At 36.8% G+C, this 21,310-nt stretch overlaps 1 long non-coding RNA gene across 2 annotated transcripts in view; it reads right to left on the reverse strand.

The window, feature by feature from the left end:
• The window catches only part of LOC139040974 (uncharacterized), a 147,237-nt gene that overhangs the window by 40,449 nt on the left and 85,478 nt on the right, over positions 1-21,310 (reverse strand). Inside the window, exon 5 of one of the 2 annotated variants that reach the window (XR_011495358.1) lies at positions 7,202-7,284. The exons of the other annotated variant lie outside the window; for it this stretch is intronic. This is a non-coding gene — a long non-coding RNA (uncharacterized lncRNA). The remainder of the gene's footprint in view (positions 1-7,201; positions 7,285-21,310) is intronic. 2 annotated transcript variants of the gene reach the window in all.

A 21,310-nucleotide genomic window follows, 5' to 3' on the forward strand; every position in this document is an offset into this window, starting at 1 on the left:
GGTTTAGTTCCCAGGTGTGGACCTATACCGCTCAGCAGCCATGCTGTGGTGGCAATCCACATACAACAAAGGGGAAGACTGGCATCAGATGTTAGCTCAGGGTGCATCTTCTTCAAGCAAAAAGAGGAAGATTGGCAGCAGATGTTGGCTCAGGGTGAATCTTCCTCATCAGAAAAAAAAAATAGAACTACTATACAATCCAGTAATTCAGCTTTTGGGTATTTATACAAAAAAAAATGAAAACACTAATTTGAAAAGATGTATGCACACCTATGTTCATTGCAGCATTATTTACAATAGCCACAATATGGAAACAACTTAAGTATCCATCAATGGAGGAATGGATAAAGAAGATGTGGTATATATATATACAATGGAATACTACTCAGCCACAAAAAATAATGAAATCTTGTCATTTGTGACAACACAGACGGACTTTGAGGATATTCTGCTAAGTGACAGAGAAAGATAAATACCATATGATTTCTCTTATATGTGGAATCTAAGAAACAAAACAAACAACAAAACAAAACCAGACTCATAGATACAAAAACAGATTAGTGGTTGCCAGAGGGGAGGGGTTTGGGGGATGGGCAAAAACAGATAAAAGGGGTCAAGAGGTACAAACGTCCAGTTATAAAATAAATGCCATGGGCGTGTAATGTACAGCATGAGGACTGTAGTGCATAATACTGTATGAACTCTGTACAGTGACAGAGGGTAACGAGACTTATTGTGGTGATCACTGCACAATGCATACAAATGTTGAATCATGATGTCACATACCTGAAACCAACATAATATTCTATGTCAATTATACTTCAATTATTTTTTTTAAAAAGAGCAAATATATTTAAATACTAGCATCCTTGGCTTGCAAATGTTTAAAAAAAAAAAAAAGTACTGCTCTTTCATTTACCTGTTTTTCCCTTAGGGAAGATGATGTAGAAAAGAGAAAGTCAAGGTCAAAGCCATCAAAGGAAACATTTTCAAAAGTAGCAAACGTTATGAGTGTGAGTCAGTTTAAGGCATTTTCACTTTCAGTGATATACTCTCTGTACTATAATATCACGATTTTTACCCAACACATATGCCAATTAAATGAAATATTGAAGCACAGAAATGTAATGCCTACTGTTTCTGATGTAATCAAAAGAGACTAGGGCTCCAATCCTAAATCTGCCACTAACAAACTCAACAATTTTAGACAAATAACAACCTCTCTGGGACTCAGTTCCTACTCCTATAAAATGGTAAAGTTGAATTGATATCTTCCGTAGTTTTATCTTTAAAAATACACTTATTTTGTAAATAATTTCTTCTCCTGGATGAATTTAGGTTTGCTCTAGGATTTATCTATAAAACAGAGATAGAATAAATCCCTGTGCTTCCTCTGAATTTTAGTCAAATCACTTGTTTTAAGGCGCAGGAAGGTCGACTAAAGGAGAAGATTGGAAGATGTTAACTGAGTAGTAGATAACATTAGCACACAGGGAGGTATATAAATACAGAACAAAAATTACTAATTGAGAAACAAGTCCTCTTCAAAAAGTAACTAAAAGTTATATGTCAATTATATCTCAAATAAATAAAGCTAAAAAGCAAAAACAAAACAAACAAGCAAGCAAAAAGCAACCAGCGTATCTTTGTTTTGGATGCTCTTAAATTGAAAAACAGACTCACATAAGAGGCTTTGCCCCAAAATTTGTTTGCTTTGGAACTTGTCAAGAAAATGAGTGCCATCTTTTAACTAATCATCTGTTTATCAGTAATGTCTGTCACTGAGTGTTTGTTGAACATTTACTTTGTATTTATTTCTATTAAATGTCATGAGAGCTATAAAAACTGTTTAGGCAAAGTCTGTATTCAGGAACCAACATTTTCTTTGAGGAGTGAGAATTTAAAAAATGAAAAACATATCTAAAAATAAACAGATAACATTAACTCTAAAATGTGGAGCATGAACTCAAAGTCTTTAAAGACATTTAGAGAAGAGAGAGACTCATTTAGCCAGGAGTAATCAGGGAAAGTTTCGTGAATTAGGGAAAACAGATTAAGAAGGTGGGTAGGACTGGAGAGGCAGGAAGAAACACAAGCAAGGACTTAGAGGCAAGACTGAGGCTGGTGTCGTGAGGACAACGAGCAGTCATAAAATTTCAGATTTCCACCAGAACTGAATGTTTTTCCTTCTTCTTTAGCTGTTATTTTGGTGCCAAAGCAATCCCAGAGAGTATTCATGTCAATAGAAAGTAAGAACATGTGCCAAAAATATCAGTTCCTACAAACTATGGTGTATACTCAGCACCGCCCCTAACTTGGAGGAAACTGGGAAGTCAGGTATTTTTGCCCCCAGGCAAGGGCATCTTGCCATGGAACTCTCGGTACATAGGACTTTGGCTGTATCTACGCAAAATCTTCACTTGATTCTAAGTGTGCTTTTGAACATTTGGCAGGATCCATGAACCTAGTGTTGAGGTTTCTGCTAACTCATGCCATCAAAAGTGACTACAATACAGCGCCTGGCCCTTTCATGTGATGGATATAGAGTTAGATATTCTGCCTGAAGGACCTTTAGAGAGAGATGGCACAGAAAATGAAATGAAAGCCTGCTTTGAAAGCCAATGAAGGATTCTAGTTAGCCCTGTATCTGGCAGAGGTGACAAGGAGGCATGCTGGGGAGGGTATGGCAGAACAGGGAACCACGGCAATGGGAGAGTTTGACCTGGATGTTTTTATTCAGCAGTGACAACTGACCATTTAAATGCTGTGATCAATAATGAAATAGATATTCAAAATCTAGTTTGGCTATACAAAAATTATATATTAGTGACATCTATTAATAATTATCGTCTTACCATTTAGGTTAATTCTCATGTGCACAATCATTATCATACATAGTATAAATATATACCATATTAATTTGGTTGTATGCTACATATAACATTAACTTGTATTTGACACTTTTTATTGTTGCATAATTTTGTCTAATGTTACATAGTTTCTTGCTTATCACTCTTAGAAATTAATCAGAACTCAGAAGCTGGGTGTGGACATGACCCTGATCTAATCCCATGGCAGGAAAAACTACTTTAGGACCTACAGGAATTAGGAAAATGTTTCTGATAACTGCCCCTCCCCACAACAATATAAACAAAAAATAAGACTTTTGAGCAAATTTTGAAATGAATCAGAATCTCCCTGTCACTTGAGGAAAGAAACCAAAAATAGTAAAATGTTTATAAAATTAAATACTGAAAGGGAAACATCCACATGCCATGAACCTCAAAGAGTGATCACCAAGGAAAAAGTCAGCAGATCTGACACAGCTGGTTCAGCTGTTAACCCCACCCAGCTTTCAACACCAGAGGTGCCTCGATGCGCAAATTACGTCGACCTGCGCCCAGTTTGCTATGCTGGAGGCTCTTTGTCATAAACATGCCGCTAAACCCCCTAAAACTACCTGGAAGAGGACCAACTACAGCCCGGCTATCTCCCCCCACACAACCAAGTACACTTTTCTAGTGGATGTGCCGGGTAATTCAAAGAAAACATTGAGGGAGGCGTGATAAAAGCTATCTGCAGAGTACACATATTAAACCACTAAAAGCAAAGTAAACGGATAAGACAGATAATAGCTATTTAATAAACTTCTCCAAGAAAATAGGAAAATAAATTCACCAACTCATTTATAAAGTTGGCATAATCTTGATATTTCAACTAAATATGGAATAAGATATCACATTAAGATTAATCCAAATCCACAAATTTAATGTAGAGAGATATAAGTATATGTAAAGAGATATAATGAGGATCATGTAGCAATTTTTCCAATAATGCAAGGATGATTTAATCTCATATATGCAATGTAATATACCACAAAAATGAAATAAAGGAGAAAATACACAATCTTCTGAATAAATGCAAAAAATTATATAACAACATTCAATATCTATGATTATGAGAAAATGAGGAAAACTTTTAGAAAACTGAAAGCAAACAACTTCCCTGCTTTGATAAAGATTATCATAAACTGCAGCAAAGATCCTACTGAATGAGAAAGCTGCGGGCAATTCCCTTGAAAATCTGCTATTAGACAACGATGCTTAGTACTACCGCTACAGCTCTACAAGGAACATGAAATCCTAGTTAAGGCAAGAATACGAAAAAAAAAAAATTTAAGGATTGGAAAGAAAGAGGTAAAAACATTTTACACAAAACAACCAACAGAATCCTCAAACGATTGGAACTATTGTGTTCATCAAGCTTGTTAAATATAAGATTAACAGGCAAAAAACAAAGTATTCCTCCACACCAGTGGTTCTCAAATGAGAGTGACTGTGCCCGCCCCAGACCTTTGGCAATACATGGAGACATTCTGGTTGTCACAACAGGGGGTGTGGGGGCGGGGCGTTGAGGGGAAGGTGCTACTGGCATCCAGTGAGTAGAAGCCAGAGAGGCTGATAAACATTCTATCATGCAAGGAAAGTCTGCCACAACAAAGTATTATCCAGCCCAAATGCCAGGCTGCTGAGAAACCCTGCTCTACACCAGCAAAATAACCAGTGAGAAAATACAATAAAAATGAAGATGCCATTCCCGACAGCAATACAGACTACAAAGTATCTAGGGATTAACCTAACAGACATTTGTAGGAACTTAATGGAGAAAATGTTAAACTCTCTTAAATGGCCTAAAAGAAAACTTGAATTAATGGAAAGATATTTTATATTTGTAGATATATTTACTTAATATTATAAGAATTGTTGATTCTTTCCTAAAGTAAACTTTTAAATAATCTAATTTTAAAAATCATCAGTATTTGGGAAATTGGTTAATCTGATTCTAAAGTTTTTAGTGAGGTATTAGTTGAGGAATCTTACCCTATTCTTTGAGTGGTTGGTAATTTCTAAAAATTTCAATCAAAGGCAGATGTAGAAACAAATTGAAGTTTGCTATTTAGAGGCAGTGGTTTCCTAGGCTAGTACGAATTGTAGCAATCCTCAATACCTAGAGTTTAATCTATTTGAAAAAACAAATGTTTTTCATCTTGAAGGATAAAATTAGATGTCTACACTCACTAGAAAATTAGTTTTTAAAACAGTACTTATGATATTTGAACATCATCATTGTTTAAAGTATGCCTACCTGTAGCAGGACACTAAATAAACACTATATGATCAGATAGAAAGTTTTGAATGTCATTTTTCCTTTATTCTTCCCTGACACGGCATTCTACTAATTTTAGTACATGTTTTATATCAAAACTCTCTAACTCTAATCTCTCAGAAACTCATTAATCTGCATTAATAGCCTTTCTGGGAAGCTGTAAGTTTAATCAATTCTTATTTGATAAGGGTCTCTAATGCTTTCAGTGATGGGAGACATACTGAGCAACAAACTGTTTCAGAACAAGAAGCATTTTCTAAAGTCATGTCAGATGTTGATAAAGTGAAATTCCTCGTACAATACAGGAACGTAATTCTCAATTCCTTATCCACTGAGAAGGTTAATAAAATAGAAGGCCTTCAAAATGTTATCTAAATACTTGAAGAGAGATAACTTATTCCAACATAGTATTTCTTCATAATCTGGATACTTTTGTATTCAGACAGTACAGGCTGTTTACTCAATGATCTGATGGAGCTAAGCAAGTCACTGTTAGGCTGGTTTTTAAATGTCTGTCCACCACAATGAAGGCAATGACTACAGTTAGCTGCCACTTTTTGCAGCAAATGTCCTACCTCTGAGCTGCACCCTAACTCATTGCATCTAATAGATTTTTAAAGTTTACACAATCCTTTAAACCAATCATCCTATTTTGTCCTCACAACCCTATGGAGCAGGAAAGAATAGAGATATTGCTCTTACCAATGGGAAAATAGAACTCCGTGACCTCGTGCACAGATGTCTAGAGAGTAACAGAATTGGAATCAGGCCCTGGGCCCTTGATCCCAGGTGCACTGGCCTTCTACCACACTGTGTTGGACAAGAACCACAATGGACTAAGCGGAAGCTGCTCCAGGAAAAAAACTAAAAACACATGGACACAGGTCAGGTTTAAAGGAATTTCTTTATGGATAATTAGTTAGCTTTAATGAACTGTTCATAGAAAAGTTGATTTTGCTAGTCAGCCACCAAAATAAGATGCTTGCTATTTGATTTCTCCAAAGTTGTGATGTTTTGAAACAATTACTATTGCTTTTCTTCTCTGAATGCTCTCATTCAATCTGTTAGGACGCTAAGGGGTGTGACGTGGGCAAGAGGCAGTTCGCAGCTAGTAGACTGCAGGGGTCTTGAAGGTAAAGCTCTCTTACTCTTCTCTGTGTCCCTAGTGCCCGGTATAATGCCTACTGCATACAGAAATTATATACATACATATATATATATACACACACATAAACACACATTTATTTAAATTCAACTCTGAATTCCAATGGACCTCCCCTCTGCTATGACCCACTGACCCAACAAGTTTGCACAAGTCTACACACCATAAGGACCTACCACTTGTGCCTAGAGCTCATGAAATGACTTATTTGGCAAAGCAGGACCACGAACACTCTGCTTTTTCTTTATGCCTTTATACCAGCATTCCTTTCCTTCTTCGTCCTCCTGCAGAACTAAGTTCTCCTTTTCCTTCAAGACACAGACCAAGTGTCACTTTCCCGTAAAGCTTCTCTGACTCTCACCGCAGGCCAGATGACAGGGATAAATCGCTCCCTGCTTTAGACTGCCACTGCACCTTCCACTGCCCTCAATCATTACAGGGTGAGACAAGGTCTGTGCTGTGGGTAGCTGGTCTTCGGAGGAATTGTAACACCGAAGCGCTTGCAAAAAAAGAACAAAACTATTCTGGTTTGACATTACTTGCATAAGCTATTTCACTGAAGCATCATAGCCCTATGTTCAAACAGGAAATTTCAGTGCCCATGGATCCCTTTATTTAAGAGGTAAAATTAAGAGGCTAACTCCAGCATGGGAGGCGAGAAGAGTGTTCCAATGATACAGAATCTCTTTTTAGTATTTTGTAATTTTCATGTCCAACTATAAGCCAAACTGTGGCAGGGAAGATCAATTAGCAAAATTATTACTTCAAATTCTATATAACATTCATATTATCTTCAAAGAATTATTTGGGTGAACTAATGTCTTACCTTAATATTACCAATATTATTAAAAGTAACCGTTTATTTTTACTTACCAAGTACAATTGCACCTGGACTAGATTCAGCCATTTTGGATGGAGTTTTTGCTTTTGTCTTCATTCATAAAGCCATGGTATAACTAAAATCAATTTCAAAAAAAAGTAATTGTATTTTGCGAAGACATTGGATTGTTTTTACTAATCGCAATACATAATTAAGGCTCTGGTCAGATTTTAGCACATATAAATATTTGAGAACTCTGACTTATAGTGCGAAGTCAAGATTTATAAATATAAAATAGTATCTCTTTGCCTCCAATTTCAAATGGCTAAAACTGAATTAGCTTTGGGAATACAAGCATTAAAAGAAATGAATTTGCTAATATTCTTCTTCTCTGGAAACTCTTCTGATGAAGACACAGAATTCTTTGTACATTAAAATGATGTAGAAACAAAGCAGTCTATATATTTCTTAACCATGGGTTGGGCCTCCCTCCCTGATTGATCTCTTTAAATGATAAATCCAAACTGATCAAAAGAGAAAACATAATGAAACCACTTGAAAATTAAAAAGTGCTATAAGCATGTAAAACATTGTTACTATTCGACTGCACTAAACTAAACCATCTGAAGATTAACAATCTGTCATCCAGCTTTTTCTTGGCATAGTTCCATGCTAACCATTGGATTACACTGCCTTTGTTAGAACCTCTACACAGTCAACTCTAGGAAGAAGAGCAAACAAGTCTAAAATATTTTTCTCCCTGAGTATTAGAGGCAAATTCTTATGGATACTTCCAAAGAGGTATTTGAATCCCTTTAAGAGAATTCTTATAGCGGGGGCCAGCCCAGTGGTGCAGTGGTTAAGTTCGCACGTTCTGCTTCGGCAGCCTAGGGTTGGCTGGTTCAGATCCCAGCTGCAGACCTACACACTGCTTATCAATCCATGCTATGGCAGGCATCCCATGTATTTAAAAAAGTAGAGGAAGATGAGCATGGATGTTAGCTCAGGGCCAGTCTTCCTCAGCGAAAAGAGGAGGATTGGCGGCAGATGTTAGCTCAGGGCTAATCTTCCTCAAAAAAATAACAAAAAATTATTATAGCAAGTAATGTGGGCTCTATTTCATTTTCAGTTCTGACATTCCTTTTTATTTTGCATTTTCTCCTGATATACTGTATATTGGAATTATGCTTCCCATTCTCCTCATTTTCTAGAAACCATATATATTGACTTGGGTCTCTGGTTTTGCTTATTGAACTTTGTCACGTGGCATGGAAATTTAGCTTCACTTTTTCTAAAGATGTAAAAGAATTGCAAGTATCCAAGAAGAAAGCTTGGTCTCTCCCATTACACATGCTCAACACATCAACACAAACTTGGACAGGCCAGACCAGACGAAGGCAGGCCAACAAATGTCCTATCTGTGTGAAGGAGGTCAGGATACCAGCAGGCCCAGATGGATGAGACCCACAGCAACACTCAGGAACAAAGGATGGTGATCCAGCTTTCCTCTGGCCTATGAAATTGGAGTTACTGTAATATTGTATAGGAAGAAAATGTATTTTCATTTTCTACTTTATATAAGCATGTCTATTCCTGCCATGAACTGAATATTTGGGCCCTGCAGATAAAATAAATATCACAAAAGTCTAAAACTCCTACTGATGAACTGTTTTCTCTCTGACATAGGAGAAAGTGAGAAGACTAGGTTTATATGCGGCACGCTGAAAGCTGCTAGTTTGACTTCCAAAGTGAACAGGACAGTGAACTTTTACAGTATCTGACACACTGGAGTGTTAAAAATGCTTTCACGAGCAAGGCTTCACTCACTTTTCTGGGGAGGATTCCCACAATTACAACATTCTTGTTTTGAATTATCTCTTTTTTGCTTTCCTCATGTTTAGTCAAAATGTTTTTCCTTTTACACTTAGTCTTATTAATTATAGTTTTATTCCTTTGTACCACATTCAATAATTCTCTCTGCCACTTGAAAGATGAGTAAGTGGTTATGACGCTCCCCTCCTTAGCCTTTTGCCAGGTAATGCATATTTTTTCATACCCTTTATTTTCCCTCATGAGATTAATTATTCTATTTTGTAAATTATTGCAGTTTCTCTTCACTGAATCCTTCTCCTCCAAGACTATTTCCAAATTTGAAGGGATTAGATGTCCCAATATTAGTCAACCCTGTGCCGTCACTATTCTGAACTATGTTAATATTTGTTAACCCATTTAATCCTCACAACAGCTCTATGCACTCAAAGCCGAGCTTAGTATTTTAGCAATTTTACTGATGAGCATGGAAAACTAAAATAATTTGCCTACGCTTATTCATCTAGTAAGTAGCAGAACGAGCACTGGAATTCTGTCCTTCCGGTTCTAGAGCCCATGCGTTAACCCCTATGCCACAATGTCTCTCATAACAGCTCCCCTTTTAGATTAAATTTGAACTATTATTTCCTTTATTCACAATATGAGCATATTTATGGAAAACCAAAAGTCAAATCAGGGTCAGGAGAAAGCATATTTAAATGACTTTTTCTTATGCTGTGACAATACAATTCAGTATACATTCCATCTTCTCTATTTAATCCCAACTCAAAATACGAATCAAACAGCCTGCCATTCTCCCACTGTCATTTCATGGGCTCTTGGAGACGTTTTGACTCCAACAACTGCTTTTTACAATACAGGTATTCCCAGGGAGAGTTATATTTTAGCTATTGTCAGCTAACATTGTATGGACATCTTATTACCGTAAAAAGAATAAGTGAAAGTTACATGACAATACAAATTGAACACTTAGATATATTTCACTTGTCTAAAGTAGACACTTCTACTTTCTGATTTTCTACAATTCACATTTATCAATATGTCATCAAAAATTATTTATTTTTAAACAGATTGCTCTGAATTGTAGTGTATGTTTTAGTTATATGGTATCTGCATCTTTTTTCAAGTTGGACACAGTCTAAAAAATTACATATTCACTCTTCAAATCCTTATGGGATACCTATGATATTGCAGGCATTGAAATATGTGTGATATATTTAAGAGAGAGAGAGGGGTGTCAAATAAATAGGTATCCTGCCCTGGAGCACAGTTAGTGGAGATGAAAGAAGAAGTGAAAACATATAACACTGAGAAAAACACCATAAATAGGACATATTCCCAAATAAAGATAGCAAGCTATACTTTTAACCTTAAATTAAACCTGAGTAAACATATGTACTTACAAGAATTAGAGCAGTAAAAAGAGTAACCTACAGCCATAGCAAATTGTATACTATAAAAAGTTAACAATGAAAATTTCTTAGTTAGCATGACTGATGAATAAAATAGCCCAGCGCCTTACTTACAGCAAATATCAATAAATACTTGTAGAAGGAGCAATAATGTACATAATACAACTCCACTTGTGCCAAAGTCTGTTGTTTCTTTGATTTATATAATGGATCTGAACCTATCATCCATGAGCCCACCTTCCACTAGGCATCAGAGGAAAATTACATAACAATAATAGTAGTAATAATATGAAAAATATAAGTAATTAACTTACTCTTTTCATTATAAAACATTCTCTTTCAGGTAAACCCAGCCTCTTAATTCTAGGCTATCAGTAATTTCCCCAACCTTACTCTACAAACACCAAAAAAAAAAAAAAACAAAGGAGGGGCCAGCCCCATGGCATAGTGGTTAAGTTCAGCATGCTTCACTTCTGTGGCCCAGGTTCACGAATTTGGATCCTGGGCGTGGACCTATACCACTCATCAGCCATGCTTTGGTGGTGACCCACATATAAAATAGAGGAAGACTGGCACAGATGTTAGCTGAGGGCTAATCTTCCTCAAGCAAAACAGGGGAAGATTGGCAACAGGTGTTAGCTCAGGGCAAATCTTCCTCAGCAGAAAAACAAAACAAAACAAAAAAAGAAATAGAGTGTCCAGATGGACAAGGAGCCCCTCATCACTCACTGTCCCCCAGGACTTCACAGTTGTCTGATGCTAGGTGGCTGCTCTGGTCAGGGCCCTGGACAGCTGGCTACCCCCCATATGAAGTTGTTGCTGGTGGAACCCTTGGTTTCCTCTCTCCTGAATCAAACTACCAGTGTCCTCATGCCTAATGTCTAACGTTGGCTCTCCATGAATTCAGCTCATGGCTCTATCCAAGCAGCACAGTCAGCAGCATCTGGGTGTCTAGACGTGGACCTAAAACCACTCTCTCCCTCCATCATCCTATATCTCTTCATTCAGTCTCATGCACATAAACCAACAGTTGAGTCTGAAAATCTGCCAGCATAAACATTGAAGAGCAAGCAAACGGAATGGCCCAGTGTCTCCTTTAAAAGACTAAAACCACTCAGTTGCCCCCCAGTGCCATCTCAACTAACGAGTCCTGTTCCAGTTTGCTAGTATCTCCTAATAGTTTGAACATTTGGGAATCAGTTCACTTTAACTTTTGGTCTTTGCTATATTTGCTTAATATTTCTATTAAGCACATTCAATTCTTTAAACTTTTTTAATAGAGAGAAAAATGTTTTGACTTTTGTTTTTCATGAGGTACAGAATTTCTGGCTGCACTAAAATATTAGCTTTACTTTCTCCCTAAGCAAATTTATGTTATAGCGCATACATTAAAAAGAAGAAGAGAAGTAAGAGAAACATACTGAGACAGAGCTATCTTTATAATCACTGCCGACTTGCCCTTTCCCTCATCCCCGGTTTCAAAAAAGACAACATAAAGCTTCATGCTGGCAATGTTAACCACAGTCAGGAAGAGAATGAGCTCAACTGTGTATATAAAAACTTGGTTGTTTTTCTTTGATTCACCCGATAGCATCACGCTGGGTCAGTTTCTTGTTTATGCTATCTTTATTGTTTCTGGTCTTAGAACAATAAACAGCCCTAAGTGGTTTCAGTTACAGCAGCAAAACTGTGCAAATGAACTTTGGCTTTGTTTCATGTTGAATAGGGGGTTTTTATGATTTTATAAATGGTGATGTTTAGGAATCTTGCCAACGCTGTTCTATAAACAGTGAAGAGTCACATTTGCCAGCTCTAGGCCTTTAATCACCCAAATATTCTTCCCCTGATATGGATAAAATATTTTTACCCTTGTTCCATGGAGATGAATAGGAATGAGCACATTATCTGTGGATTCAACAACCATTTGCATAAACAAGGTATTGGAATGTTTTTGCTGGTCATGTATCCACAAGCTGATACTTTTTTTGTATGTCTTCTTTAACTGTAGGAAAAAGTTAGCTGTCACTCATTTTTAACAAATATAACACAGCTATATCAGAAAGGATAAATTAAAGGATAAATTTGTGGTAACAAAGAGTGACACCCCCCCCCTTCCCAATCGCGTACTTTCACAGAATAAAAGTTTACATATAAACAAAGTACACAGTCAGGAAGCAATCCTACCTCACGTTTCCATGATCACCTAGGCAGAGGAAATTCTGGAGACTATTGCACTAACAAATAAATGCTCCAGAGCTACTAACACAGGCACTCCATCCACAAGAGGTCCAGGAAATTCAACCTTCCATTTGCCTGAGAGCAGTGACATAGTAAGGCATCGGTTCATTTACAGAACCTGACGTTTCAATCTTATAGAATGTTCTAAAAAAGAGTCGTCTCTTTTTTTTGATGACAATATTAGTCAGCTAGGACTGCCATAACAAAATACCCAAGTCTGGGAGGCTTAAACAACAGAAATTTATTTTTTACATATCGGAAGGCTGGAAGTCCATGATCAAGGTGTCAGTAGGTTTGGTTTCTCCTGAAGCCTCTCTCTTTGGCTCGCAGATGGCCACCTTCTCACTGTGTCCTCACATGGTCTTTTCTCTGTGCACATGCATCCCTACTGTCTCCTTCTCTTCTTAAAAGGACACGGGTCATAGTGGATTAGGGCTCAACCCTATTGGCCTCATTTTAACTTAATCACCTCTGTGAAGGCCCAATCTCCAAATGCAGTCACATAGATTGAGACCCAACCATATGACCTCATTTAATGTTAATTACCCCTTTATAAGGTCTTTTCTCCAAATACAGTTACATTCTGAAGTACTGGAGGTTAGGATTTCAACATGAGTTTTTTGGGGGATACACTTCAGCCCATGACAGTGACCCATCACAGTCCTGTCAGTGTGTCTTTGCAGTTCAGACTTACAAGTCAAAAATAATTTGCAAGTTGAGGCTGGCCTGTGGCCTAGTGGTTGAGTTTGCACACTCTGCTTCAGCAGCCTAGGGTCCACAGGTTCAGACCCCGGGCATGGACCTACACACCACTCATCAAGGGATGCTGTGGCGGCCTCCCACATACAAAATAGAGGAAGACTGGCACAGACGTTAGCTCAGAGACAATCTTGCTCAAGTGAAAACAAAAAGAGGAAGATTGACAACAGACATTAGCTCACAGCCAATCTTCCTTACCAAAATGATAACAATAACTTGCAAACAAAAAGTAAGGCTGAACAATATTGTAAAGCCTACATATGGCATTTAAAGAGTCTCAAGTATGAGAAAATTGTCTAACTATAGAAAATCTTTAATTTGAGTTTATTTTGGGATATTAATAGAAAACTTTGAATAGGAAATTCAGAACATTGCTTATATTGTTCCAATTCACATTTTCATTTTTGCAGAACATGCTGTATCAATTACCATTAAATTTAAAAGGGAGGAAAATTCCAAGTAAAAACTATCTGATATTAAGAATTAGAATTTACTCCTCATCAAACTGAAGAAATTATGGTAATAAAATTATTTGCCTTTAAAGGTCTGTGGCTTGTTTTTCATCTGACCTTTCATTAAGCATCTTGATTCAGCAGAATTAGGATAAACTATATTTACATATTCGTGCGAAGCATTTTCAAAATGTGGTTCTGTGGAAGGAACCTATGGTGTGCTTTTAACTCTAAGCACATAACTATTTATAATTTTTTGTGTATCTTTATTCTAATCAGCTAACCTCACCGAGCTTCAATTTCATTACATGCATAAAAGAAGATAATAAGACCGAATTTTCGCCTTTAACAGAGGATAATATTTGAAAGTGGATTGTAAATAGCAATCATATAAAATGTAATGAAAGCCAACTTCAGAAGATAAAGATCCCTAAGATATAAAAATTAAGTTTTATGAGGGTTTGGCAGGGATGGTGAACTATCAACAGAGAAAGGTTGTTAATTTTTGTAAGATTCATTTAGACTCTTCTCTATTGTAGAAATATAAACAGATTCAATAATTCAATTCAAGTTTCTTTCAGTGGACCCTCTATTAAATCATAGAACTAAATTTCAACTAATATAAATCACAGAGGTCACCTAATACAAAGGATAGTGCTGATCACATTAAAACTAATCAATATAAAATACATTGTACACATGCCAAGGCTGAATAACTTTAATTTTTTTTTTGGCTGCACAGATGTTTCTGCAAAGAAAGCAATATTGCCAGTAGGAGTCCAGAAGTAACATTAAGTGCTATTTAAGAAATAGGGGAAAAAAATGGGGAGGAGATAGCATAGTACAATGCAAGATTAAAGGACAGTTTACAAATCGTACAAATTGTGTAAATAAGGGTTTGTGCAATGGTTTAAATTTTATTGTCATTACTTTTTAAAAATAATTATATCATTGATATTAACAAATAATATATAAAACACAGTGTTCCAATTCTTTACACTTTTAAGAGCATTCTTAGTTTTTTCTTCAAACAATCCTTTCTATGAAAATAATGGGTGAGAATTGCTCACCCTGGACAACTCACATGACACTTATTTTCAACCTGCTTCATCTCCTTACCAGAAACATTTATTTCTTGACCCTGAGTATCACTCTGAATTTGTTAATTTCTGAAACCTAGAATTCAGAATATCCCCTGTCCTGCCTTCAGGTTCATCCTAATGAGTCTATTGTCCTTTGTCCTCACAGGCTCCACGTCCTCCACTCCCTGGGCCCCCTAGTCAATCTGTCTCTGTACTGCTCTGTCTCTCAGTGTGCCCTGACGCCACAGAGGGTCCCTTTAGGCAGTTTCTCACCAGCATCTTAAAAGCCTACTTACCACCCACCCATTTTATTCATTCCCTAATATTTAGTATATTTCACAACTTATTTTCCCACTTTAACTCATAGGCTGCCAAAGCAGTGCCAAATAATGACTCATTTCACCTCAGATTCTTGCATTCTTAACACCTGCAAATAATGAACATTTTGTAATTTATCTTTCATCGAAATTAAAAAATTAGGGGCCGGCCCCGTGGCCGAGTGGTTGGGTTCACACGCTCCGCTTGGGTGGCCCAGGGTTTCACTGGTTCAGATCCTGGGTGCGGACATAGCACCGCTTGTCAGGTCACGTTGAGGCGGCATCCCACATGCCACAACTAGAAGGACCCACAACTAAAAATACACGACTATGTACTGGGGGGACTTGGAGAGAAAAAGTAGAAAAAAAAAAGAGAGAAGATTGGCAACGGTTGTTAGCTCAGGTGTGAATCTTTAAAAAAAAAATTTAAAAATTAGCTTACTCATAAGAATTCCTTCTCTTGAGAAAAATACAGAAAAGTATACAAGTGAGAGTAAAAATCAGTCAAAATCTCACTCTCCAGAGAGAATTATTATCAACATTTTGGTTGACATCCTTCCATCTCTTTCACTCTCTACCTTTTAGAAAACATTTTAGAGAGAATCAAATCTATCACTCTCTTAAGTTTTAAATTTGTCTTCACACTGATAAAGAATCACCATCTATCTCAAGAGTTACCAAAATATTCACCATTTTTCTTTCCTTCATTTTCAAAATTGTGTTTTTACTCTTAAATCTCTGGGTCATTTGCAATTTTTGGTATGTTGAGTAAGGAGAAGATTGGACTTTATTATTTTTACAAGTTTAGGCTGGTTTTTAACAATTATAAAATGTTAACAATTTTACAAGGTTGATCCAACATTATAGATTGAAAAATCCATCCCTCCTTTTGCTAATCCCTCATATCCTCCTCATCATATGCTAACTCATTATATTTACTCAAATCTATTTCTGGACTATGAATTTTGACCCACCTATCAATAAGCCTGGTCAAGTTGCAAATCCATGATGGTTTAATTACTGCAACCTTGTTATATGTTTTAATATTTTACCAAGCACATTTTCCCCCATTATTCTTCTTTGCAAACCACTCTTTAAAGTTTTATTACTTATTATTTGATTTTATTTTAATGCCAATTAATTAAAATTATTTTTAATTTCATTAACTCCTTTTGGACTTGCTGCAGTGATCACTCAGTTTTCCTCTTCCTTCAACCCCTCTACCATTCAACAACTTTGTTCCACTCAGCAAGTTCAGTCACCTCAACATAAGAAGAACGTGGAAGTTGTTCATCCTGAAATTCTTCACCTTCCCAGGCTCGCTTTCAATGTGTCTCTAAATCCTAACGCTGTCTCTTTCTCCTCTTCCATATGAAGGAGAGTACTTCCTCTTTCTGTATCTAACTTCACCACAGCATGCTTTGGTTTTCCTTCTTCCATCTCTTTAGAAAATCTTGCCCCATCTGAAATCTTGACCCAGTCTTTTTTTCTTTTTAATTTTGGAATTTACCTTTCTTTCAGCCCATAAACAAGCTAAAATTTCCCTACCCTAGCCCTTTTTTTTTGGCATCCTCCTCTCTGAAGGCCTCCCTGACCCTGAGTTCTCTTGCCTCTCTGATACCTCATTGGTATCCTTCTCTGTTCCATTTTCTGTAATTCCCATATATCCGCATATTCCATGATGCTCTATCCTTGGCGTTCTTCTCTTTAATTTCTACACTTACTCCGTTTGCAGTCTCAATTATTCCCACAATTTAAACCATGACCTCTATGCAAATGACCCCAAAATTAATCCTGGTACCACAGAATCACAGATTATTAAACCTATAACTAATTTCATCCACAATCCGTTTCAAAGCAATAGCTTTACAAATGAGCAAACCAAGAAAGGATTGATCCAAGTTAGGGGCATAATCGGAAATAAAATTTAGGTTTTGACTCTAAATTTGCCTTTTATCCTACTCTTTAAGCATACATGTTTAAGTTTTCTGTGGAAATTCTCTACCTATGAATCCCACCAGCTCTGCAAACTCATCAACCTCCTTTGCCTATAGACACAAGTCCAAAACTTCTAAACACCAAAGCATTCAGTGTTCTCTGAACTCACTACTATCCACCTCTCCATCCTGTCTCCTTTTAGATCCTTTTATACGTACTATATTCCAAACAAACTAGTCTATTGCCCTGTTCCTAAATTAAGATCTGTTTTACTTTGCTTCCATCTTTTAATTCACATTACTCCTCTCAACTGAAACATCCTTTTCTCTCACTACCCTTTCCATCTCCACCTAATAAATTCCTACCCATTACCTAAAGTTCAATGCAAGCAACAACTATATCATGGTGTCCACTCTGATGACCTCCCATTCTTTCATCCAGAACATTTTATTTTCCTATGTTAAGCTCCAATATCACTTCATATCTCTCTCTTGGCACTTCTATTTTGACTTGTATTTGACAGTTATTTGGGTGTTTGTTTTATTTCACTAGTAGATTATAAACTCCATGAGGTCAAGTATTCCTCTTTATATGATACACATCTTCTTGATCATAGTTTATAATTAAGTATGTCAATATTAGGTGAGAGACTAAAATGAATTCCTTGCTTTCATCAATGACTACCTTCTGAAAATTTTTTAAGTATTCAATGAAATTGATCTTATTTCATATAATTTCCATTAGACCAGGTTAATAAAAGCAGAATCTTCAGACCCTTCTAGAGATATTCAACCTATACCAAGATCAAAATTCTCCTATTAGTATCATAAGATTAGGACTTGCTTCATTAGGTAGAATAATCCATCTATTGAGGGGAAATATTTTAATTATCAAATCTAATAAGAAGAAAGATGCATCATTTTCCAACTGCTGCTGCAATATATTACCACAAATTTAGTGGCTTAAAACAATACAAATTTATCTTATAGTTCTAGAGGTCAGAAGTGCAGTATCTGTTTCATTGGCTAAAACCAAGGTATCAGCAGGGCTGGTTCCTTCTGAATTCTCTGGGAGAGAATCTCTTTCACTGGCCTTTCCAGTTTCTAGAGGCAATCTACATCCTTGGCTCCTTCCTTCATTTTCAAAGGTAGCAGTGTATCATTTCCCTCCTCTCTGATCTCTGCTTCCATCTTCTCTCTTCTTTCTCTCACTCTGGTACTGCTGCCTCCCTTTTACGAGGACCCTTGTGATACATTGGCCCCACCCAGATAATCCAGGATCATCTCCCCAAGTCTTAATTTGAACATATCTACAAAGTTCCTTTTACATGTAAGGTAACATATTTACAGGTCCCAGGGATTAGGACATGGACATCTTTGTGGGGATCATTATCCAATCTACTATAAGAGGTTAACCCAAAGAACATTAAAATCTAAAATCCTGAGAAAACAAAAAGCTTAATCACAACTATTAGAGCCACGTTTCCAGAAATACATGGTCTCTAGGTGATAGAAGATCTCTAAACAGGATTTAGGAAAGACCTAAATATGAGCAAGTGGCAAGATTCAGAAAAAGGAAAACCAGGATAAGGGACTGGGGAGTGACATTTCCAGGCACGCTGCATTCTACCACTTGCCACCAATTCTGCTCTCTTCTTAGGCCACTAAGTTAGCCAGGATGAGAAGCACTGGACATGATGAACAAAACAGGTAGTGCTAAGCAAAGGAGAAACCAAAGGCATGGACAAATCCATCACGAAAAGTGTCTGAGTACATAGCCAACCCCCAAAACAAATTCCGTAATTTTGGTGATTCTGCATAAGAATCAAATGCTTAAATTTGCATTAAAACTGGTATTGCACGAGATATAGATGAACAGTAAAATTCATGCTAATGATTTAAAATTTTAATTTTTCTTTACTTAGAATGACATTAAATAGCAAATAAAATACATCATGGTAAGTCAGAGAGAAATCATGAAAGGAAGGAAAAATCTTCATATGTTAGTACCTTTAGTAGGACTTTTTTCCTGCTTTTGGAACAAGGGCCTCACATTTTCATTTTGCACTGGACCCCACAAATATGTATGGACCTGCACACCTACTAGCCGATTGGTTTGAGCATAACATAATTGATACAGAATTGAGTTGCATGAAGATCAAAACCTTGAAGGAATTCAATCACATTTCTGCTGTCCTTTCCTGAACATGGCTTAGTTCTAAATGTTCACTGCTTCCTGTAATAAGTGCATCATGCTAGTCTCAAAGCTTTCTTTGTTTTGCCTTAAAACTTAGGTAACCTGCCTCTTTCCATACATAAAAAATATATATCCTCTATTCCTCATGTTCCCTGACTCTGTAATCTTTGGTTCCATGTTACCAAGCCACAGATTACCCTCTCTCATATTAAAATAAGAGGCTGGTGTGCATGTGGCATGCTGAACTCTGTGTGCAAGGGTCCGAATAAATCTTTTGTGGCCTTAATTACAGGTAAGACCACATTAAGACCATGCAACAAATGTTACCTATGAATATGTGATAGCTCAATCATTTTAAGGGAAATGTTGAAATTCAAACATTTCCTTGTTAGAAATTGTAAACTCCTGAAAGCTGACCACAGTTTATAAGCTTGCAGTGTTTTACTGGAGCTATTTTTAAAAGTGTTGATGGTGGGAGGGACGATATATGGATTTACTTCTGAAAGCAAAGCTGTGTTGCTTTACACTTCAAATTAGTGGTTAAAAATGGCTCATCCTGGAGCCCAGAGATCTTCAAAGCTGTATCAGGAACCATCAAAGGAACTGGACCAAGGATGCCAACTGGACAGGATTCCAGGCTCCTTTCCTACACCACTGCTGCAGCCATTGCAGCTCCAAGTAATAAACTAGACTCTCATATAAAGCTTTTGTTTGATGAAACCATGCTGAGGCTTAAAGGAAAACACAGCAAATAGGAAAACTCTCCCCACCACTTCACAGAATAACTTGATCTTTAAGACAAAAGGAATCAAAGATAAAAAGAACGTGAAGGATTTTCTCAGTAAAAGAAGTTTCTTCTTTTAGCAATGATTTTTTATAAGATCACCACTGATAGATGAATAAAAGTTATGCATTTTATACTCCTTTCTTTCTTTAATGAAGACACTTAACTGGTCTTAAAAATTAGAATCACTGGAATGAAATATAACATATTGATGCCCCAGGAAACATTGTGCATTGCAGGCCATCTGGCCCCTATACTAAAGAGACCCACAATAGCATAATCTGTAATATTGAGTTAGTGTCTATAGTGGGCCTATTCCTCCCATCAATTTAGTGGAATAGCATTATACATCATCTAATTTATTATAAATTTACTACATATTTAGTTTACTAATTTAAAACTACATTGATTTGGCATTTAAGACAGAGAGAAAGATAATTTGCAAAGTCCCTGCAATTTCAATCCAACATTTCACTTAATTACGCTGTGCCCCAGGTATTAGATGTAGTCAAACCATGTAGGGGATATGGAATGAATGTGTGAATTAACTTGACGAGCCCCCAACTGTTGACAAAGCAGTTGAAAAACGAGAGTAAGCTCTTTTGAAGAGGCATGCTTTTTAAGACAGTAGACGGTCTCTTTCACAATAGCCTGGCAGAGCTCTCGGTCGTCAGTCACCAGCATCCATACTTTGGGGACGCAGATCCATTCAGGCTTCTGACGCAACACATGCAAGACAAAGCTCCTGCTCCGCAGTCGCTGACACACCAAAGGAGGGCTTTCCAATCTGTTAGGTTTCATAAACCAACCAAATGCCAATAAGCCAAAAGTGTTTTTACAGATCTTTTGTCTTCCACTTTTTGGGGAAAATACTCTATATTACTAAAAGCTAGGACAGAGAATGGCTATACATTCCTTCTCATATCACAGGATGCTGACAGACTGTACTCTGAGTTGGAAGGATTCCAACAGTATGCTTTGAGACATTTTGATTAGTGTTATCCAAACCAATGCAAACTGAGAAAAAAATCACTAATCCACTAACGTTTTTAAAAGATCACAATCTGGGTGTCAAATGTAACCCGAACAAACATTGGATGCTTCATACTCTATTATTTATCATCCCTTTGAGTTCATAAATAAAAATTTGCATT

Source organism: Equus asinus, chromosome 18 (genome assembly GCF_041296235.1).
Source record: "Equus asinus isolate D_3611 breed Donkey chromosome 18, EquAss-T2T_v2, whole genome shotgun sequence".
NCBI classification, from domain to species: Eukaryota; Metazoa; Chordata; class Mammalia; order Perissodactyla; family Equidae; genus Equus; species Equus asinus.